The sequence below is a fragment of the Chiloscyllium punctatum genome, chromosome 44, assembly GCF_047496795.1.
Source record: "Chiloscyllium punctatum isolate Juve2018m chromosome 44, sChiPun1.3, whole genome shotgun sequence".
Taxonomy (NCBI): Eukaryota; Metazoa; Chordata; class Chondrichthyes; order Orectolobiformes; family Hemiscylliidae; genus Chiloscyllium; species Chiloscyllium punctatum.
The window spans coordinates 62,610,533-62,635,269 of NC_092782.1; the positions used below are offsets into that span (position 1 = coordinate 62,610,533).

A 24,737-nucleotide genomic window follows, 5' to 3' on the forward strand; every position below is an offset into this window, starting at 1 on the left:
ATCTCAGAGGCAGGATCAGCTGTGACATCATAGGACACATTTGCAGAGCCAGGTCAAATATGTTGGGATGAACAGTCTCTTTTCATGCTGTAAGAATTCTTCAATTCTGTGAACAATAGCCAACACCAAATAGTGTAACTTTAAATAATTGTTTACAATTCCGCTCTTATTTCAGAGACTTTCTTCTCTTGCAGTGTGATGGTACTGAAACTTTCCACAACATCTGATAATAATAATCAGATCGATTACCCTTGTGCTGGATTTCCAACAGGACTTTGTTCGTGCTGATCCTGGAGAGGTTCACTTTTGAGTGGTGTGTAACGTGCAAGTTTGGCCAGGTCGCATAGACTGAAAGGTCTTTATTTAACTCTGTTATTGCCAAAATGCAACCAATAAAGTTAAGCTCTGCTGACGTTTTGACAATTCATTTCAAAGTAGCTTGGAGCCCAAACAGGTATTTTAACCAACGGAGATATTCCTCATTTGGATCAATAAAATTCCTTTATCTCAATCACTGCTATGGAATAATCACTGTAGAAATGTATGTCGTGTCAAAATGTTAATGTTAATTGTTTAGAATTAGGACAGAAATAATGCTTTGTTTTGATAGGTTGTGAAATGGTAGTTGATCATTGGAGTAGATGGAGAAAGTGAGGACTGCAGATGCTGGAGATCAGAGTCGAGAGTGTGGTGCTGGAAAAGTACAGCAGGTCAGGCAGCATCCGAGGAGCAGGAGAGTCGACGTTTTGGGCATAAGCCTGACATCAGGCTTCCAGATGAAGGGCTTATGCTCGAAACATTGATTCTTGTGCTCCTCGGACGCTGCCTGACCTGCTGTGCTTTTCCAGCATCACACTCTCGATATTGGAGTAGATGGGAGAGTTACACAACTCATAAAAGGTGGAGCCATCAGTAATAGTGAAAGTAGCCAATGGGCACCTAGAGCTATTTGTAATGGGAAGTGGAGATCAACAAGGGTCATAGAGTCATAGAGGTTTACAGCACAGAAAAAGACCCTTCAGCCCATTGAGTCTGCGCTGGTCAAAAGCAACCACCTGACTATTCTATTCTAGTCCCATTTTCAATGGAGTTGTTTACCATCAGTGCTCTCCAATGTCCACACAGAAACAATGATCAAAGAAGTGTTTGAAGGTCTGGTATCAAGATTGGGGTGAGCAGGGGATTGGAATGATAACTTCAGTTAGATTTGAGATGACAAGGCATTTGTGCCAAGCAAAGGAGAATGACAAGAACTAGTAAATGGATTTGTGACAGCAACCATGGACTTTGGAATGAAAGTGAACATTGACAAAAGCAAAGTGCTGCATGTCTCAAAATGACAAGAAATGTTCAGACATTGACAGAAGGAAGAGAACCAGAACAGGAACCAGATTATGGAAGATTCAGCAAAACAGTAAGACCAAGGACAACAATGGAAAAGACCATATTTGGTAACAAAAGCTTTTTATTGATTATAAATCTGGTTCAAAAAGCAACTTGTAGCCTTACAGACAGATGAGACAACTTACTAAATAGCTTTGAAAAGAGGCTTTGACAGAGAGTGGGAAGGGTCGGCTAGCCAGACAAAGTAACAAACGAAGAAGTGCTATGGAGAGTGGGAGTACTAAAGACATTTGTTGTACATAAGGAGGAGAAAGGCTGAAAGATTGGGCATGCCATATTTTCAGAAAAAGTCTGTAAGAGATGTTAAGCAGGGAAGATTTCCAGGAAAATCAGAAAGAGGGAAAAAGAGAATATCAATGTACGACAGCTTGAAAAGTGAAGGAAATTTCGGGCAAATCAAAAGGTTGACCTAAGATAGAAAGACATGGAGATTCTAGGCTGAATCAAGGTGGAGCCCATACAATGATGATGATAATAATGATTCAATAGTGAATACTGGCAACAGTGGATATTAAATATTAACTTCTCATGTTCACTCAGGATTACTCATACAAAGTATTTGGATGCTTCAGTGTTTGGTTTGAAATTGATGGGGAAGATAAAGAAACCACTGTCCTTCACTGAGTTGGCCTCCCGTGACAATCACGATGATGGAAGACTAGCTCATTCAAATAGTTTCTTGGCTTGTCCAAAGATTATCACATGACAGGGCGACAGTTGTGATGTAAACTCTGGCAGTTGTAGGTATAATTTTTAAGCTGAAAATGTGTTGCTGGAAAAGCGCAGCAGGTCGGGCAGCATCCAAGGAGCAGGAGAATCGACGTTTTGGGCATGAGCCCTTCTTCAGGAATGAGGAAAGTGTGTCCAGCAGGCTAAGATAAAAGCTTATTTTAGCCTGCCGCCCCTCCCCCAAGTCCCTCCTCCCTACCTTTTATCTTAGCCTGCTGGACACACTTTCCTCATTCCTGAAGAAGGGCTCATGCCCGAAACATCGATTCTCCTGCTCCTTGGATGCTGCCTGACCTGCTGCGCTTTTCCAGCATCACATTTTCAGCTCTGATCTCCAGCATCTGCAGTCCTCACTTTCTCCTGGTATAATTTTTAATGCTAGCTACTGTAACTTTGAATTTTGGTTTTGAGCTAGTAACTGATGGATTATCTGTGTGTATGAAGTTAAAAATTAACTTGTAATCATTTCTGAAACCATGGCAGTTTCTTTTAAAAAAAACAGTTTAGAAACCAGGCTGGAGAGTTACTGAGTTTTGTACGTGCATGCACTTTATTTATTTGAGAGTGTTTGTGATCCACCACATTGAATAATTGAGTCTCAAAGATTTGCTAGAGTGTCCTAGAATCTGTTCTGTTTTAAACTTAAGGTATAGCTGAGGGACAGAGACGTTTAACTTCACTTTTTTAAACTTTGGGCAGGGTTAATCCTGTGAAGACCTTGGAATAGGATCGCTGTTGGGCTCCTGATAAAGCAATGATGAATTTAGTGAATTAAATTACTTTGGAGTGAAACATTAGCATTAATTCCAGTCCAGAAATGTTGAGATAAGAAGCTATCAGCATTTTCAATTTAAAAGTTGAAGGAACAAGTGACTTAAGCTTATCACGTTATTAGATACAAGGATTCTGGTGTGGGTATTATCCAAGTGGTTTCGGAAACAGTACCAAGTACAGTGAAAGTTGTTTTGTTCCTTCTTATTTGAGATTAGTGGAATTATACTTTTATTGTGTATTTGAAGTCCGTGAATTTCTATTGTCAGTATAGTTTGGATTATTCTATTTTATCTACATCATTTTGTAACGATCTTGCATTATTAAAGCAAACTCAGGACATTACCATTAAGTGTATAAGCCCTGCTAAGATTTACTTTCCCAAAATGCAGCACCTCACCCTTAGCTAAATTAAACTCCATCTGCCACTCTTTGGCCCATTGGCCCATCTGATCAAGATCTCATTGGACCCTGAGGTAACCTTCTTTGCTGTTCACTACACTTTCAATTTCATTGTCATCTACAAATTTACTAACAATACCTCCTGTGTGCACATTCAAATCATTTACATAAATGATGAAAAGTAGCGGACCCAGCATCGATCCTTGTGGCACTGGCCTCCACTCTGAAAAGCAACCCTCCACCACCACCCTCTGTCTTCTTCCCTCAAGTCAGTCTGTATCCAAATGGCTAGTTCTCCCTGTGTTCCAAGAGATCAAACCTTGCTAACCAATGCCTTACTGAAGTCCATATAGATCACGTCAACTGCTCTGCCTTCATCAATCTTCTTTGTTACTTCTTCAGAAAACTTAGTCAAGTTAGTGTGACATGATTTCCCACAGAAAAAGCCATGTTGACTATGTCTAATTTGTCCTTGCCTTTCCAAATGTAATTAAATCCTGTCCCTCAGGATTCCCTCCAACAACCTGCCCACCACTGATATCAGGATCACCAGTTGATAGCTTCCTGGCTTTTCCTTACCAACTGACCTAAATGGGGCACCAATGTTAGCCAATTTCCAGTTTTCCTGCACATCACTTGTGGCTATCGATGATACAAATATTTCAGTAAGTGGTCCAGCAATAACTTCGCTGGGAACTTTCCACCGAGCTCTAGGCTACATTTGATCAGGTCCCTGAATTAGAGAAGGGAGTTGTTTATCTCTCAGAGTGCCAACAGTCTTTGGAACTTCCTTCTGCACTTCTGGATAGGTTATCGAATATGTTTAAGGAATATGTAAATAGATTGTGGACAAACAAGGGAGTAAAAGGCCATTGAACATAGATGGAAATGTAGATTTGAAGCTGTGAACAAATTGAATGAAATAGCATGACTCAAGGGGCTGAATGGACTACTCTTGCAGCTAATTCTTATGTTTGAGTGTTTGATTTAAAATTAAGATTGTTAGAATCAATATGGCACAGAAGGAGTTTATTCAGTCCATTAATTTCATGCGGGTTCTCCACAGAGCAACGGAGTCAGCTCCATTCTCCCACTCTATCCCCATAATCATTTAAGTTTATTTTCTTCAAGCACAATCCAACTTCCTTTTGGAATTATTGACAGCCTCTGCTTCCGCTCTCCAAGTCCCAACATTCTTGTACGATGAAAATATTTGAGATGAGGATGAAATGTTTTGGGGAAAAGTTTAGAGGCAGAACCAGGCAAGTAGGGGTGGAATGTTCATCAATGAAAATGTCAGTGGTTGATGAATGTTCACAATTACACACTGAAACAATCGTTTAGAAATGTAGCCAGGATAACTGAAAGCAGATGAGAAGCTGACTAAGTACCAAAACTCAGATAACTTGTTAGTGAAGCAATCTGGCCTCAAAAGGGGTGTCTAATGTGACATTTGTCCCTGTGTGCCTGTAACTTATAAACTGGCTGTCCTGAGAATGAGAATATGCATTTGACTCATGTTGCCTTGCTCAGCTGTACACCCAGTCCAGGCTGTTCAAACAGGCCTAATTATGTATTATTGTCAACATTTCTTCCAATATAGTATATAACCCTCTTTTTCTATGTCTTGATAAACTACCTTTGTTACATCCAGCTGTGCCCAACCAAAGTTGGCTAATGATAAACTGACAGCAGCTGAGCAAAATCCAGGGCTTCCATTACAACGCCATTAATCTTACAAACATATGAACAGGAGAGGTTAGAACAAACCACATGTTCTCATGAACTTGTTAAATTTTGCTGCTCTATTCTCTGTGGTCTTCTTGTATTTCAGTGTCTGGACACAAAAAAGTCATAACTTGCCAGTTATATTTTAAAATATAACAAAACTGCAAATTAGGTTTAGTGGTCCCATTGTGGACCTTTCAAATTAATTGAATTGTTCTTGTGTTAGAGGAATAACACAAACAGCATGTTGAGACAAGCTCTTGCACTGGAGGATCTATACACTGTACGACATATCTCTGTGGTTACAACCATCTTAACAAAAATACAAGCTGCATAAATGACGTGATAATTATATGCAGAGTGTGTTTTCAAAATTACTGTAGTAAAATTATCAAGATTCATACTTTCACCTATAAAATGTTAAACAGGATATGTAACAAACTTCCATTTCGGGTTTTCACTAACATTGGCATATTGCCAAGTTGTGAAAACTGGGGTGTAAACTGATAACATTTGTGCCACACAGATGCCAGGTAATGATCACATCCAACAAGAGAAAATCTGACGACCTCCTGTCGACATTCAATGAAGCCACCACTGAATCTCCCACGATCACCATCCACTGAACAGAAAATAAATTGCCACATAAATATTATGGCCACAAGAACAGGTCGGAGACTAGGCGTTCTGCAGCAAGTGATTCATCTCTGTCTCCCAGAACCTATCAGCTATTTACAAGGCATGAGCCAGGAGTGTGAAGGAATATGCCCCTCTTGCTTGGATGGGATCCAACTCCATCAACATTTAAGACACTCGAAACCATCCAAGACAAAGCAGATCATTGGATTGGCACCTATCCACCATCTTAAACAATCACATCCTCCATTACTGAGGCTCAGTAGCAGCAGTGCATTACATCTACAAGGTGTACTGTAGCAATTTGTAGTGATTGTAATGAGATCAGTCAGAGGGAACCATGAAATATGAGTTCCCTGGTTGGGGCTGTTAATCTGGTTCAATCAAAGAGCCCTGGCTGACAGATATAAACAGGGGTGTCTGAGGTTCTGCTCACTCTGCTGCCAGAGCTGGCTCTAAGGGAGCTGGATCAGTGTCAAGGACTCTTCATGTGTAAATAAAGGGGGACTTGGTGATGGGACACTGGTTTCTGTGGAATTATTTCACAAATCATCAAGGCTCCTTTGGCAATAACTGCAAAACCCACAACCTCCATCAGCTAGAAGGACAGCCAGCAGCTTGGAACAGTGAGTACCCTCCACGTCACACACCAATCTGATTTGGAACTCTATCGCCATTCCTTCATCATCACTGGGTCAAAAATCCTGGAACACCCTCCCCTAAGAGCATTGTGGGTGCACCCACATTCCAAGTACTGTCATAGTTTAAGAGTGATGTGGAGGTGGGGCGGACAAAGTCAGAAATCAAATGACACCAGGTTAGAGACAGACAGGTTTATTTGAAAATATACGCTTTCAGAGCACTGCTCCTTCGTTAAGTGACTCCCTGATGAAGGGACAATGCTTCAAAAGCTTGTGATTTCAAATAAACTTATTGAACTATAATCTGGAGTTGTGGGATTTCTGACAGTTTAAGAAGACAGCTCACCACCAGCTTGTTCGGAGAAATTCAGGATGAGAATGAGAAATACATGCTAACCTTCCCAATGACATTCACATCACCTGAACAAATACTAATTACATTCCGAATGGTCTCGACAGGGTGGGTCAGGAAAGGATATTTCCTCTTGTGAGTCAGCCCACACTGATTTAAAACTAGGAGTCATCCTTTCAAGACATAGATAAGGAGAAATGCTTTCTCTCAGAGGGGTGTGTGACTTTGAAACTTGTTGATTCAGAAGACAGTGGGGGACAGGCCATTCAAAATATTTTTAAGGCAGAGGTGGAGAGATTCTTGTGGGTTGAGAGGCCAAGAATTATCAGAAGTAAATGGAAACGTGGAATTCAGTACATAAATATACTAGCAATGACCTTGATGAATGGCAGAGCTGGTTCAAGGGACTGAGTGGTCTACTTCTGCTCCTATTTAATTTCTATCTGGAGCTGTTTTGTCCGGAGCATCGGAGGCTGAGTAGTAACTTCACAGAAGTTTATAAAATCATGAGGGGCATGGCTAGCATGAATAGACAAGCTATTTTCCCTAGGGTAGTGCAATCCAAAACCAGAGGTCATAGGTTTAGGGTGAGAGGGGAAAGATATAAAAGGGACCAAAGGGGCAATGTTTTCACGCAGAGGGTGGTACGTGTATGGAATGAGCTGCCAGAGGAAGTGATGGAGGCTGGTACAATTACAGCATTTAAAAGCCATTTGAATGGTTATATGAATAGCAAGGGTTCAGAGGGATGTGGGCCAGAGGCTGGCAAATGGAACTGGATAAATTTAGGATATGTGGGTGGCATGGATGAGCTGTTTCCGTGCTGTACATCTCTATGACTCTATGAACTCTATGTTTGTAAGGTGATAGTGATCCCATTATATTCTGCACTGTTGGCTACAATAGGTATGTGCTGAATTCATGTTGAGTTTGAATAAACTATGTTCTCATTCAGATTCTGAGCTGAATGAAGTGTAAAATTCTACTTCTGTAATTCTGGTGTGTCATCTGTTTCCAGCCAATTAAACACTGATTTTAATCTTTGGCTGGAATGTGTAGTTTGGCAATATACATTTCCTCATGCTTCAGGTCAATTTAAACCACTTTATAGAAAGTGGTACCAATACAGTGCAGCACAGAATGATCTGTTGTCTCCTATGCATGGAATGCTTAGTTAATTTTTCAAACAATATCTGGGTTGGCAACTGATGAGTGAGTGAGTGGACTATGAGTCAGCAGTCAGAATGATAAAGGAGAGGGTTACATAATTTAAAAAAAAATCAATCTTATTCTCCTTGTGGAATTTTCACTATGCGTTCCCAAAATAATGTGAGATGTATTTTTGCTCTTATGCATCGAATAAAGGAATTGGGCTTGGTTTCTGTTTCTTGACAGTTACACTGGACGGAGATGATAATTTAGTAATTGCTTATTTGTGGCCATTTCCTGACTAAAGCAGAATACAAATTTTGCAGGATGGGCTAGTGTACATTCATTCACATGAACAAAAAATTGTAGCTATTTTGCATCTCAATTACAGACACAGAACTCAAGTACCATAATAACAATCTTTTAATTAGTACCAATTTTAATACTAATGGAGACCAATCCTTTGTTTTATCATTGCTGAGAAATGTGCTATGCTCATTACAGAAAATATGAAATCACTGGCGTGGCCTGAATGCATTGCCTTATTGCTGTTGAGAAGGTGCCGATAACCACCTTGTTGAATGGTTATAATCTGTGAGTTGTGTAAGTACAACTCTCATGCTACTATGGAGAGAGTTCCAGGATTTTAAGCCAACATCATGAACTAGAAATAAAACCACAGACTGAGAAATGCAAAATGTTAATGAATGTGTATTTATAATGGCACCATCACATACATCTGAAATTCTACATCACCTTAGCACCAAATGTTCTTGTCAAATGTAGATGGAGCCAAATCATAGGGGCAGGAGTTTTGAAGTGAGATTATGAATGTGAGAATGGGTGAGTTCTGGGTCTTGATCCCTGAACTTCATAGCTCTCACAATGCTCTTGTCAAGTATAAATGGATTGATTGGGCTGGAAGAATGTCCAGCAGCCAATCAGAGGCTCCACAAGCCCGCAGCAGTGGGAACTGCCTATCTAGTGCTGATGGCAAAGGCAGTTGGCAGCCATATTGGGGTCTGCTGCTGCCTTGCTATGGTGGTGGAAGACAGTGAGGGTGCGCGGATAGCTCGCTGCAGGGTCAAGTGGATAAATACACTTGGCAATGTGGCCAAGGATATGTGACCCAACTCAAGCTAACCACCCGCATTTCATAATGAACACTGATGGAAACAAACTTCCTTTGGCCCAGGACATCTCCAGCAGCTCTGTGCACTTTAATAGTCAGCTTTGTTTGGGAAAATGATTGAAAATCCTATTCTATTTTGGATAGAGCCATGAACCAGCTCCTTAAGTTAAATGAATATTCATTGCTGCTGTCCTGTTCCCTCCCAATTTCAAGCCCGTTGAGAACTGAAAAGTGCCCTGGAGGTTGCAAGAAACACTGTCGACCACTACGTATACAGTTTTCAAACTGTGTCGTCAACTCTCCCCTTTCTGATTGGCAATGAAAATTCCAGCCTGTTGAGGTTATTCAGAAAGTGTTGGGAGTTTTACAGTTTTTACTTTGTAGTCTTAACTTCATGATATATGACCAACATATTATGGAATGGAAAGCAAAGAGTGACCAGTTTCTTTTTTTCTAGTTTTCAGTTGTCTCATTGGAAACTTAGAATAGTGGGGATGGAGTTTAGGGCAGTTGAATGTTCCTCCTGCAGAATGTGAGAGGTAAGGGTCAACACTAGTGTCCCTGCTGACTTCATCTGTGGGAAGTGCACCCAACTCCAGCTCCTTGAAAACTGGAGCTGGAGCTGGAGCTGGATGAACTTCGGATCATTCAGGAGGTGGAGAGGGTTATTGTGAGGAGTTACAGGGAGGTAGTCACACCTCAGGTAAAAGAAGAAGTTAGATATGTTACCATCAGGGGGCGGAAAGGGAATTCCAGGCAGTGCAGGGGTCCCTTGTGGCTATTCCCATCAACTACAAGAATACTGTTTTGGATACTGTTGGGGGCAATGACCTACCAGGGGTAAGCAATGGGGCACAGGTCTCTGGCCCAGAGTCTGTCCCTGTTGCTCAGAAGGGAAGGGGGGAGAGGAGCAGAGTATTAGTCATTGGGGACTCCATAGTTAGGGGGACAGATAGGAGGTTCTTTGGGAATGAGAGAGACTCATGGTTGGTATGTTGCCTCCTAGATGCCAGGGTTCATGATATCTCTGATTGTGCTTTCAGGATCCTTGAGGTGGAGGGGGAGCAGCCCCAAGTCGTGGTCCATGTAGGCACCAATGACATAGGTAAGAAGAGAGATGGGGATCTAAGGCAGAAATTCAGGGAGCTAGGATGGAAGCTTAGAGCTATAACAAACAGAGTTGTTGTCTTTGGTTTGTTGCCCATGCCATGTGCTAGCGAAGCGAGGAACTGGGAGAGAGAGGAGTTGAACATGTGGCCACAGGCATGGTGTAGGAGGGAGGGTTTTGGATTCTTGGATAATTGGGGCTCTTTCTGGGGTAGGTGGGGCCTCTACAAACAGGATGGTCTTCACCTGAACCAGAGGGGTACCAATATCCTGGTGGGGAGATTTGCCAATGCTGTTCAGGTGTGTTTAAACTAATTCAGCAGGGGGATGGGAACGGAAATTGTAGTTCAAATATACGGGAGGATGAGAATGGTGAAGTCAGAACTAAGAATTCAAGATTGCAAGAAGGCACTGACAAGCAAGAGGTTGGTTTGAAGTATGTCGACTTCAACGCCAGGAACATCCGGAATAAGGTAGATGAACTTTCAGCATGGGTTGGTACCTGGGATTTTGATGCTGTGGTCATTTCAGAGACATGGATAGAGCATGGACAGGAATAGTTATTGCAGGTTCCAGGATTTAGATGTTTCAATAAGAACAGAGAAAATGGTAAAAGAGGGGGTGGTTTGGCACTGTTAGTCCAGGAGCTTATTACGATGGCAGAAAGGACAATTGAGGACTCATCTACTGAGGTAGTATGGCTGAGATTAGAAACAGGAAAGGAGGTCACCCTGATGGGAGTTTTCTATAGGCCTCCAAATTGTTCCAGGGATGTAGAGGAAACGATAGCAAAGATGATTCTTTATAGGAGCGAGAGTAACAGGGTAGTTGTTATGGGGGACTTTAGCTTTCTAAATATTGACTGGGAATACTGTAGTTCAAGTAGTTTAGATGGGTCAGTTTTTGTCCAATGTGTGCAGGAGGGTTTCCTGACACAGTGTGTAGACAGGCCAACAAGGGGCGAGGCCACATTACATTTGGTGCTGGGTAATGAACCTGGCCAGGTGTTAGATTTGGAGGTAGGTGAGCATTTTGGTGATAGTGACCACAGTTTTCAGTTATGTTTACTTTAGCGAAGGAAAGGGATAGGTATATCTTACAGGGCAAAAGTTATAGCTGGGAGAAAGGCAATTATGATGTGATTAGACAAAATTTAGGATGCATAGGATGGGGAAGGAAACTGCAGGGGATGGGCACAATTGAAATGTAGAGCTTATTTAAGGAACAGCTACTGTATGTCCTTGATAAGTATGTACCTGTCATGCAGGGAGGAAGTTGTCGAGTGCAGGAGCTGTGATTTACTAAGGAAGCTGAATGTCTTGTCAAGAGGAAGAAGAAGGCTTATGTTAGGATGAGAGATGAAGGCTAGTTAGGGCACTTGAGAGTTACAACTTAGCCAGGAAGGACCTAAAGAGAGAGCTAAGAAGAGCCAGGAGGCGACATGAGAAGCCATTGATGAATAGGATCAAGGAAAACCCTATGGCTTTCTATAGATATATCAGGAATAAAAGAATGGTGAGAGTAAGATTAGGACCAATCCAGCATTATAGTGGGAAGTTGTGCGTGGAGTCAGAGGAGATAGGGGAAGTGCTAAATGAATACTTTTCATCAGTACTCACACTGAAAAAAGACAATGTTGTTGAGGAGAATACTGAGATACAGGCTACGAGATGAGATGGAATTGTGGTTCACAAGGAGGAGGTGTTAGAAATTCTGGAAAGTGTAAAAATACATAAATCCCCTGGGCTGGATGGGATGTATCCCTGGATTCTCTGGGACGCCAGGGAGGAGATTGCCGAGCCTTTGGCTTTGATCTTTATGTCATCATTGTCTCCAGCAATAGTGCCAAAAGACTGACAGATAGCAAATTTTGTTCCCTGGTTCAAGAAGGGGAGTAGAGACAACCCTGGTAATTATAGACCTGTGAGCCTTATTTCGGTGTGGCTAAAGTATTGGAAAAGGTTATAAGAGATACGATTTATAATCACCTAGAAAGAAATAGGTTGATTAGGGATAGTCAACACGGTTTTGTGAAGGGTAGGCCATGCCTCACAAACCTTACTGAGTTCTTTGAGAAGGTGACCAAACAGGTGGATGAAGGTAAAGCAGTTGATGTGATGTATATGGACTTTCATAAGGTTCCCCATGGTATGCTATTGCACAAAATACATGGGATTGAGGGTGATTTAATAGTTTGGATCAGAAATTGGCTAGCTGAAAGAAGACAGAAGGTGGTGGTTGATGGGAAATATTCATCCTGGGGTTCAGTTACTAGTGGGGTACCCCAAGGATCTGTTTTGCTTCTGCTATTGTTTGTCATTTTTATAAATGACCTGGATGAGGGAATAGAAGGATGAGTTAGTAAATTTGCTGATTACACAGAGGTCAGTAGAGTTGTGAATAGTGATGAAGAATGTTGCAGGTTATAGAGAGACATAGATAAGATGCAGAGCTGGGTTAAGAAGTGGTAAATGAAGTTTAATGTGGAAAAGTGTGAGGTGATTCACTTTGGAAGGAATGCAGATTACTGGGCTAATGGTAAGATTCTTGGTAGTGTAAATGAGCAGAGAGATTTCAGTGTCCAGGTACATGGGTCCCTGAAAGTTGCCACCCAAGTTGATAGGGTTGTTAAGAAGGCATATGGTGTGTTAGCTTTTATTGGGAGAGGCACTGAGTTTCAGAACCATGAGATCATGCTGCAGCTGTACAAAACTCTGGTGTGGCTGCACTTGGAGTATTGTGCATAGTTTTGGTCACCACATTATAAGAAGGACGTGGAAGCTTTGGAAAGGGTTCAGAGGAGATTTACCAGGATGTTGCCTGGTATGGAGGGAAGGTCTTATGAGGAAAGGCTGAGGGACTTGAGGCTGTTATCATTAGAGAGAAGAAGGTTGAGAGGTGACTCAATTGAGACATATAAGATTATCAGAGGGTTGGATAGGGTGGACAATGAGAGCCCTTTTCCTCGGATGGTGATGGCTAGCATGAAGGGACATAGGTTTATATTGAGGGATGTCAGAGATAGTTTCTTTACTCAGAGAGTAATACGGTGTGGAATGTACTGCCTGCAACAGTAGTAGATTCATCAACTTTAAGGGCATTTAAATGGTCATTGGATAGGCATATGGATGAGAATGAAATAGTGTAGGTTAGATGGGCTTCAGATTGGTTCCACAGGTAGGCACAACATCGAGGACTAAAGGGCCTGTACTGCGCTGTAATATTCTATGTTCTATTATTTGGATCAATGATCAGTCCAGTGCAATCTCTTTGTCTCTCCAAATTCCTTTCTGACGCATGTTATATCGTTTTAAGTAAACTTTTGGCTTCTTCTACTAAGTCCCTCCTTTACCCTGATGGCCATTGTTTATATCGTGTTTATATCCTCCAGGCAATCCTACTGTATTTATCAATAAAATTGAATTATTGTTTGATGATGAGGAAAATCAGAAGCCAGTTGTATATATTCTACTGTGCAAAGATTTAGAGTCTCTAATCCATTTTTATATATATATAAAATTTAAATTATATATTCATTATTATATTGTATAAATTTTAATTTCAAATTAGTTGGATTTAACTTAATTAAAATTCAAAATAAAGTTCAGTGTGAAATTAGGTTTTACTGACCTTAAAATGATAAACAAGAGACTGGGAAAGGGGGTTAGAGATATTTGAATTAATTAAAGTACTTGCAATTTCCTGTGAGAGTTGGAATGAGTTAAAATGCATGGTTCAGTTTAACTGAATTTTAAACAGACAATAACATCTATTTAAGTGGACTAAAAATGAGATGTTCTGGCTGTAGATGCCATAAATAGAACTACAGCTATTGTAATCTTTATTGGCATTCAATAACACCTAATTAGAACCAGTTAATGTTTAAATAATAGTGGGACAGGAATGTTGGTATAAGTCCTGGATATTTAATGAGGCATTAAATTACAATTAATTGTGTAAGTGTTTATTTCTAATGAAGAGAGAACGCCTGACCATAGTCAGATAAACAATAAAAGCACATTGCTGAATCTGTGTTGACTGATGCTCCATAGACTTCATCAGAGCTTTACTTCAATCCAAAAGCTCAATAATATGTTTCATTTGTAAATTAATTTCATTGCATTGCAAAGTGAAGTGGCCACAGTCCCACTCTCCCAACAAAGTGCTAACTGGCAGTAAATTTAACAGCAGGGTCACCACACCTCAGGCAAGGGGCGACATTGAGAAGGATAGTCCTTTGTGGTGACCTCAGCCAGTGTAGGAATTGAACCTGTACTATTGGCATCCCTCTGCATTGTGAACCCCAGCTGTCCAGCCAACTGAGCTACCCAACCCCCTATTGCCCTACAGATACTGCACAACAGCCTTGACATATTTCATGATTATGTTAGTAAATAGACCTATTTGTACATTTGTATGAAGGTCAGTTTGCATTATTATGCATCAGGTATTATCTTTAGCGACTTAAAGCTGAGCATTAAAATAGCAGCTAAATCTTTGAAACACTGCAGTGGAACAAGACGAAACAGTTAATGTTCCCTTTAGATTTTAACACATTAGGCAGAATTCACATCTGAATTTACATGTAGACACATATAAAATTAATGTAAGATGTCGGCTGATCTTGTCCTTGTACTGCTAAGAAAAACTACCATAGTAAAATAGAAGGCCTTCTTTGGGTGTTGATTGATGAAAATATTCATTAGATTTTTATTCCAGTAAAGAATGGTCCCTTGTGTTGCTGAGCAACAGCACAGAATAATGCTAAGAGTTCAGTTCTACAGAACCTACTGATCATAAAACTACTCTTTAGTGAGGCATTGAGCTACACCAGCAGTTCCATGGAGATTTCTTTGGAACATAATGAACATGGTGGAGATTACAACAAGATTTTTATATTTTAGTTAAGGCTCTGATTTTCAAAGTAACGAGTCGAAAGCACTGTTACTATATTGTAACTACCGATTAATAATTTTCCTTTTGGAATGAGTATAGTGTACCATTAGCAATGAATTGTACAGAATTAAATTAACTGGATTTGATGTATTTGGAAGCAGGAGTCTTTGTTTTATATCTTTTGATAACTTTATCTAATAAATATCTATGAAACTCTACAAATACATAGAAGGAAGAGGTTAACCAGAGAAGAGTAGGACCCATTAGGGACAAAGAAGGCAATCTGTGTGTGAAGCTGCAGGGTAGTGGAAGAGGTCAAATGAAGGATCTTCTCTCTGGAAAAAGAGAACATAGGTATGGAATTCAGGAAAAGGGACCGTGAGGAACATAACTTAAACCTTTTAAAATTAACCTTTTCAAAGTTCTTTCAAATGTTAACCAATCTTCTGAGATAAGTCACTTAGACATTCATGTTGCTATGAATGTTACTAACCTTTGTCTTTTTTAGGTCAGAAACAGACCCTTCATTCCAACCATGCCGACCATAATCCTAAACCAAACCAGACCCACCTGCCTGCGATCGGCCCCTATCCCTCCAAACATTTTCTATTCATGAACTTATTCAAATATCCTTTAAATGTTGCAACTGTGCCTTCATCTACCACTTCCTCTGGAACTTCATTCCACACACAAACCACTCTCTGGATAAAGAATGTTGCCCCCTCATATCTTTATTAAATCTTTCCCATCTCAACTTAAAAACATGGTCTGTAGTCATGAAATCCTCCACCAAGGGAAGAGTTTAATGTGAGGCACAATAAGCAAATAATTTCCTGAAAATCTATATAAAAATCCTTAGATACTAATTCAAATATCTAATTAAAGTTTAAAGTTGTGCATGAGAATCTGTTTATTTTAAAATCATGAATGCTGTCTTTTCATGATACTCATAATTCTCAGACATTGAAACCATTCATATAACATGAACCCTATTTCCTAATTAATTCTTTGAAAACTTTAGGCTTTATGTTGTTCAGATCAGGTGACATGTAACTATTTAATTTTTGGATTTTCTCGATATTCACACTTTATTAACCATCATAGATTTGTCAGATCACTAAGATGGATAGATCCCTCATCTGTAAAACCAAATGGTGTTTAATACTTTATCTATCTAAGGGCTGCACAGTAGCTCAGTGGTCAGTACTGCTGCCTCACAGCACTAGGGCCACAGGTTCGATTCCAGCCTCAGTTGACTGACTGTGTGGAGTTTGCACATTCTCCCCGTGTCTGTGTGAGTTTCCTCTGGGTGTTCCAGTTTCCTCCCACAATCTGAAGATGTGCAGGTTAGGTGAATTGGCCATGCTAAATTGCCCATTGCATTCAGAGATGTGCAGGCTAGGTGTATTAGTCAGGGGAAATAGAGTGTTGGGGAATGGGTCTGCGTGGAATACTCTTCAGGAGGTTGTTGTAGACCTGTCGGGCCAGATGGCTGTTTCCATACTGTAGGGATTCTATGATATCTCCATTCATGGAGGAAGGAAATGTAGCCAAATTTGCAGATAGCACAAAAGTAGTTGGCCAGACAGGTTGTGAGAAGGATACAAACAGTTTATACAGAGATATTGATAGGATACAAAAGTTGGCAAATGGAGTATAATATGGGGAAACGTGAAGTTGCTCACTTTGGAGAAGAAAGGAATGGAGTAATATTAAAACAGCGAAAAACTGTAGAATACTGCAACACAAAGGGACTTTGGGGAACTTGTGCATGAAGCAAGAAGACTAGCACCCAGGGAATCAGGAAGGCCAATGGAAAATTAGTCCTCATTTGAAGCAGTTGGAGTATAAGAGTAGAGAAGTCTTACTGCAAATGTACAAGGTGCTGGAGCACTGTGAATGGTTTTGATTCCCTTATTTAAGAAAATATTTCACTGGAGAAAGTTCACGAGGATTATCCTTGATATGGAGAGATTGTATTATGAGCAAAGGTTAAACAGACTGCGACAGTATTCACGAGCTTAGAAGAATGAGAGACGGTCACATTGAAACATATAAAATTCTTGCGACAGGGTAAATGCTGAGAGAACTTGTTCCCTCATGGGAGAATCTCGGACCAGTGGGCATAGTCTCACAATGAAGAGGGCCAATTTGAGACTGAGATGAGGAGACATTCTTCTCTCAGATGGTTGAGAATCCTTGGAACTTCTTGATAAAGAGAGCTGTGGGAGTAGGGTCCTAGTGTACAGTTAAGGCTGAGATTGATAAATTCTCAATCAGGAGGGGAGTCAAAGATTAGGGGTAAAGGGTAGGAAAATTGTACAGGAATAGTGCCAGAAGACTGGAGGATAGCGAATGTGGTCCCCTTGTTCAAGAAGGGGAGTAGGGACAGCCCTAGTAACTATAGGCCAGTGAGTCTCACTTCTGTTGTGGGCAAAGTCTTAGAGAGAATTGTAAGGGATAAGATTTATGAACATTTGGATAGGAATAATGTGATCAAGGATAGTCAGCATGGTTTTGTGAAGGGCAGGTCGTGCCTCACAAACCTTATTGAGTTCTTCGAGAAGGTGACCAAGGAAGTGGACGAGGGTAAAGCAGTAGATGTGGTGTATATGGATTTTAGCAAGGCGTTCGATAAGGTACCCCATGGTAGGCTACTGCAAAAATTACAGAGGTATGGCATTGAGGGTGCATTAGAGGTTTGGATTAGGAATTGGCTGGCTGGAAGGAGACACAGGGTAGTAGTTGATGGTAAAGGTTCATCTTGGAGTGCAGTTACTAGCGGTGTTCCACAAGGATATGTTTTGGGACCATTGCTGTTTGTCATTTTTATAAATGACCTGGAGGAGGGGCTTGACGGCTGGGTGAGCAAGTTTGCAGATGACACGAAAGTCGGTGGAGTGGTGGACAGCGAAGAAGGATGTGGCAGGTTACAGCGGGATATAGATAAGTTGCAGAGCTGGGCAGAAAGGTGGCAAATGGAGTTCAATGTAGCTAAGTGTGAAGTCATTCACTTTGGTAGGAGTAACAAGAAGATGGATTACTGGGCTAATGGTAGGCTACTTGGTAGTGTGGATGAGCAGAGAGATCTTGGTGTCCATGTACACAGATCTCTGAAAGTTGCCACCCAGGTAAATAGTGCTGTGAAGAAGGCATATGGCGTACTGGGCTTTATTGGTAGAGGAATTGAGTTCCGGATTCCTGAGGTCATGTTGCAGTTGCATAAGACTCTGGTGCGGCCTTATCTGGAGTATTGTGTACAGTTCTGGTCGCCATACTATAGGAAGGATGTGGAGGCACTGGAACGGGTGCAGAGGAGGTTTACCAGGATGTTGCCTGGCATGGTAGGAAGATCGTATGAGGAAAGGCTGAGGCACTTGGGGCTGTTCTCATTGGATAAAAGAAGGTTTGGGGAGATTTGATAGAGGTGTACAAGATGATTAGGGGTTTAGATAGGGTTGACAGTGAGAACCTTTTTCCGCTAATGAAGTCAGCTGTTACTAGGGGACACAGCTTTAAATTAAGGGGAGGTTGGTATAGGACAGATGTTAGGGGTAGATTCTTTACTCAGCAGGTTGTGAGTTCATGGAATGCCCTGCCAATAGCAGTGGTGGACTCTCCCTCTTTATGGTCATTCAAGTGGGCATTGGATAAGCATATGGAGGTTATTGGGCTAGTGTAGGTTAGGTAGGCTTTGGTCAGTGCAATATCGAGGGCCGAAGGGTCTGTACTGCACTGTATTTTTCTGTGTTCTATGTTCTATAAAATTGATTTGGGGAATGTTGAATCAGCCGTGATTCTATTGAATGGTAGAGCAGGCTTGAGGGGCCAAGTGGCCTACTCCTCTTATTTCTTAAGGTCTTCTGGATTAACTATGGATTACCTTTGGACCAATTTGTTAGTTATAACCTAGTTGTCTATTTTCCTGCAGTATTTATCATATTATTCTCAAGTGACCTCTTGTTCAATCATCAATATTTGATTCTTCAATCTTTTAAAATTCTTTTTACTGCTTTATTATTTATACATTGTTTGTTGATTTTGCTACATTTCTGTGTGTGTGCCATTGAGATCTGTTTCCTGTTCCCATCTTGAAAGCAGCTGTAACATTTCCATCTGATTTTCCAGGTATGATTTCTCTTTTCCTAATACTTTGTGGAACCCTTCCCATGGACATGACAACATCAAAACAATTGTCACCAGAACCCATTGTTCCAAGTTACCAGTAATTTTTGGCAGATTTCTCAAAAACAAAATCTATAGCAACCAGGTAACATTTGCTCTATCATGTTACATTAAGAAACAATTACCCATCGACTCTGAAATCTATCAAGAGGTATTTGGCCTCTTACCTTTCAGTTCTCTGCTTAACCCTGGAATTTTGAAATTATCTATCATTTTCATCTTCTGAATTTCTGCTGTTTTCAATATCTAACTTGCCCAAACAGTTCACTTTCTAAGCGCTAGCCTGTGATTCTTCTTACTATTATTTCTGAGCTACAATCCTGTTGTCAATTTTGAAGAGAGTGCTGGCAGTCGGGTGAGTAAGGGAGGTCTTAACGTCTTCCTAAAAATCTAATTTTGTTTTTATCTCACATTGCACTGCTAAGGAATACAAGGCTGTAGGCTATCTGCTGGAAAAAGGGATTCGAATAGTTAATAGTTGGTCTTGACTGGAGCAGACTCAGTGGGCCAGAAGACCATATGAAAGCTGAAGGGCCCTTTATCGGTGCTGTCAACCTCAATGACTAATACTCTAATGTTTATGAGAATGTATGAGGCATGATTAGCAAGTTTGTTGATGACACTAAAATAGGTAGTATCGTGGTCAGTGAGGAAGGTTCTCAGAAACTGCAGCGGGACGTTGATCAGCTGTGGAAGTGGGCTGAGAAATGGCAAATGGAGTTTAAAATTGATAAGGTCTTGCATTTTGGAATGTCAAATCAAGGGAGAGGTTTCATGATGAATGGTAGAGCCTGTGTAGTGGAACAGAGGGACCTTGGAGTTCAGGTGCATTGTTCTCTGAAAGTGGAGTTACAGATAGACAGAAATTTACAAGGATGCTGCCAGGAGTCAATGATCTGAGTTAGGGGAAGAGGTTGGACAAGCTGGGACTTATCTCTTTAGAGCATAAGAGACTGAAGAGGCTACCCGATAGAGGTGTATAAGATCATGAGAGGCATGGATATGGTGAATGCATTCAGTTTTTTTCCCAGGTTTGGGGAATTAACAACTAAAGGGCATCAGTTTAAGGTAAGAGGGGAAAGAATAAAAGGGAACTTGAGGGGCAACGATTTTACACAGAGGGTGGTACACATATGGAATGAGCTGCCAGCAAAAGTGGTTGAGGTGGGTACATTAACAACATTTAAAAGGCATTTGGACAGATATATGGATAGGAAAAGTTTAGAAGAATATAGGCCAAGTGCAGAGAAATGAGGTGAGAGTGGATGGACATGTTGGTCGGCATGGACCAGTTTGGGCCAAAGGGCTTGTCTCTGTGCTGTACGACTCCAAGACTCTAACTGTATTTTACTGTTTGAATTCTAACTTCAATTCCTGCTTTAGCAGAGATATTGAAGCTCTCTACTTAAGAAAATCAAAGTAAGTTAATTAAGGAAATTAGCTGGAACTGTTTTTTTTTCTGTAATTGGGGTTCATCTACTCAAAGCATACAAAAAGAGGCATGTATGTGTGATTTATTGCTCAGGGTCACTTTTAAGATGAGGAAGGCAATTTGGTGATGAAAGGAATACTGTGTTCAGTTCTGGCCTCCCTGTTATAGGAAGGACATTATTAAGCTGGAGAAGGTTCAGAAGAGATGTTGCCGGGTATGGAGGGTTTGAGTTATAAAGAAAGGCTGGGTAGGCTGGGAATTTTTTTCACTGGAGTGTAGGAGGTTGAGAGGTGAACTGAGAGAAGTTTAGAAAATAATGAGGGGTATAGATAGAGTTGATGGTAGCTATCTTTTCCCAAAGATGGGGAATTTCAAGATGAGTGTCACATTTTTAAGGCGAGAGGAAAGAGATTTAAAAAAAAGTACTTTTTTTATGCAGAGGGTGGTTTGCACGTGGAATTAACTTCCTGAGGAAGTGGTGGATATGGTATAATTATGTTTAAAAGACACTTGGATCGATATTGGAAAAGGAAGGGTTTGGAGGAATATGGGCCAGGAGCAGGCAGGTGGGACTAGTTTAGTTTGGGATTATGTTCGGCAATGACTGGTTGGTCCAAAGGATCTGTTTCCGTGCTCTATGACGCTATGCAGAAATTCTTCCTCAATTACAGGGGAAGAAATGAGCTGTTTAATGAGAATCTGGCAAAAGGTTAAAGTCGAATTCTGTCCCCAAAGTTTAAAATAGTAGAGGAAATGATGGCAAGATTAACAAAATATATACACAGAAGGAAAATAAATATTTGAATAAAACAAGGAAGGAGTTTATTATGTTATAGTGATAGATGAAAAAGAGCTGAAAATATTGGCAGCACTCCAGATAGAGAAATCACCAGGCCCAGATGGGATGTGTCTGAAAAAAAAACAAAGGTCTGAAGCTGTTGGAAAACAAAAACAAAACAGAAATTGCTGGGAAAACTCAGCAGGTCTGACAGTATGCTGTTTGTTTTATATATTAATGATTTGGACTTCAACATCGAGAGGGCGCAATTGGGAAATGTGCAGATGACACAAGAGTTAGTCGTGTTGTGAATAGTTTATTGGATAGCATAAACTTCAAAGTGACATAGAGGTGGATTGGTGGAGAGGGCAGGAAAGTGACAGATAGAGTTCAACTCTGATAAGTGTGAGGTAGTGCATTTAGGGAGGTCAAACAGTGAAAGGGAATACACAATAAACCGGCATAAACTGAAAGGGGAGATGGTAGGAGAGATCTTGATGCGCAAGTGCACAGCTCCCTAAAGGTAGCAGTACAGGCAGATAAAGTTGTAAAGAAGGCATATGGAATTCTATCCTTTATTGGCAGAGGGATAGAATACAAAGTAGGGATATAATGGTGAAACTGTACAAGGCACTGGTGAGGCCACAACTGGAGTTCTGGTCACCATATTACTGGAGGGATATAATTGTTCTGGAGGGAGTGCAGACAATATTGATTAGAATGTTCCTACAGCTAATTGTAGCTAGGGGGAGAGATTGGAGAAGTTGTGGGTATTTTCCTTGGAACAGAGCAAGCTGACGGGGTTACGTGATTGAGATATGCAACATTGTGAAGGGGAGACAGAGAGAGTAGACAGGAGGAACTGTTTCCCTTGGCAGAGAGTTCAAAAACCAGGGCTCATCGATTCAAATGAAGTGGCAGAAGGATTAGAGGGGACGTGAGGAAGAACACTTTTCCACAGAGGGTGGTGGGTGTCTGGAATTCACTGCCTGAGTTGGTGGTGGAGGCAGAGACTCTAAGCTTTTTTAAAAAGTTCCTAGATCTGCACCTTAAGTGCTGTAAGCTGCTGTATGGGCTATGGGCCATGTGCAGGAAGATGTGATCAGAAAGGGCATCTGGATATCTTTGGGTTGGCATGGACAAGGTGGGCCAAATAACCTTGTCTGTGCTGTGCCATTTCTGTGTTTTTTTTAGTTCTAACGCCTGTGGAGACATTGGGATGCATCCCAGATTGCTTAGAGAGGTAAGGAAGTAAATTGCAGAGCCTTGGACAGACATTTTCCAGACCTTTCTCTGAACACAGGGTTAGTCCCAGGGGATTGGAGGATTGAAATGTGACATTGTTGTTTAAGAAAGGGGCAAAAGATAACTCAGGAAGCTTCAGACCTGTCAGCTGGACATCAACAATTGGAAACTATGGAGGCTATATTACAGGATAAGGTAAATATTTATTTAGAAATAATATTGGGCAGTCAACATGGCTTTGTCAAGGGTAGGTCATATCCGACAAATGTAATTGAGTTCTTTGTTGAGGTGACACAAGCAGTGGATGAGGGTAGTACTGTAGGTGTTATATATTTGGTATTTCAGAAAGTACTTGATTCAAAACCACATAGTGGATTGATTATCAAAATAGAAATATTTGGGATTGATGATCTTTGACAGCATAGATTAGACGTTGGCTAAAAGATAGGAAACAGAGGGTAGGTGTAGATGAGTATTTCTCAGATTGTAGATGAGTTGAACGGTGTTCTCCAAGGATTGGTGTTGGGACCCTTGCTTTTTCTGATTTATATAAATGATTTGGAAATTGTGTTGAGGGCAAAGTCTCTAAATTTGCAGATGGTACTAAGCTAGGGAGAGTAGTAAATTGTGGTGATTGCGCCGAGTGAATTCAGAGAGACATGGACAAGTTGGCCAAATGGACGGAAATGGGCAGATGGATTTCAATGCAGAGAAATGCAAGGCAATGTCTTATGGTAGAAGTAACACAAGGAGACAATACAGGCTCAATGGTACAAGTTTGAGGGGAGTACAGGAGCAGGGGGACCTCAGGGTTTATGTGCATACTTCTCTGAAGTTGACCAGACAAGTTGAAACAGTTGTTAAGATGGTTTACAGGATCCTTGGGCTTATAAATAGAGGTGAAAATGAAGACTGCAGATGCTGGAGGTTAGAGTCAAGATTAGAGTGGTGCTGGAAATGCACAGCAGGTCAGGCAGCATCCGAGGAGCAGGAAGATCGACGTTTCGGGCAGGAGCCCTTCATCAGGAAATGCCTGACCTGCTGTGCATTTCCAGCACCACTCTAATCTTATAAATAAAGGCATAGAGTATAAAATCAAGGAATTGATGCTACACTTTTACAAATCAGACCACATTTGGAGCATTGTGTTCGATTTTGGGCACCTTATTTAAAGATGTTAAAGCCTTGCAGAGAGTGGAAAGGAGATTTGCAAGAATGATATCAAGAATGAGGGATTTTAGATACAAGGGAAGATTAGAGAGATTGGGCTTATTCTCCTTGGAGCAGAGAGGATTAAGAGGTGACCACATTGAGGTACTCAAAATTGTGAACAATTTTGACAGGATAAAGGATATTCTGATTCCACCAATTGGCATGTCAGTAACTAGCGGTCACAATTCCAAGATTGTCAGCAAGACAGCTAGGAGTGAGATGAGAAGAAACTTCCTTACTCAAAGAGTTGTTAGGACTTGGTATGTGCTGCATGGGAGAGTGGTGCAGGTGGATTCCACAGGAACTTTCAAAAGAGAGTTGAATATATATTTGAAACTGATAAATTTAGAGGGCTTTGGAGATAGAGCTGGAGAATGGGACTAACTGGCTAGCTCTTTCAGAAGTCTGTTTTGACATGATGGATCAAACAGCCTCTGTCTGTCCTGCAAAATTCCATGATTCTGTGATTCTATAAAACACCTAAAGAATGGTAGGAAAAGTGATGTGTCATGGCTGTAGCATCTCGGAGCTTCAACATGTCAATGTGATCCATGGCAGATAATAGCAAATTACTGCGGATGTTGGAATCTGAAACCAAAAAGGAGAAAATGCTGGAAAATCTCAGCAAGTCTAGCAGCATCTGTAAGGAGAGAAAAGAGCTGATGTTTCGAGTCTAACTGACCCTTTGTCAAAGCTGGATCCATGGCAGATCCATTTGCATTGTATGTTTGAGGTTCAGGCAGCTTTAGCTCAGAGTTTTATGATGCGGAGGTTGAACTACAGACATTGTGACACCTCTGGCCAGAAAGAAGTGACCTGGATACTTCATTTCAGCACAGCCACAGGATTGGGTCGGGGATTTGGTTACTGGTCAGAGAAGGAGGTTGTGACTGTACGTGAGGCACGTAGGGGTCTCAGAGCACAGGAGGGCAGGAGTG

The 24,737-nt window shown here is 41.0% G+C and overlaps 1 protein-coding gene across 1 annotated transcript in view; it reads right to left on the reverse strand.

The window, feature by feature from the left end:
• Window positions 1-24,737, reverse strand: part of LOC140467037 (metabotropic glutamate receptor 3-like) — a 244,433-nt gene that overhangs the window by 92,384 nt on the left and 127,312 nt on the right. The window lies entirely within an intron of this gene.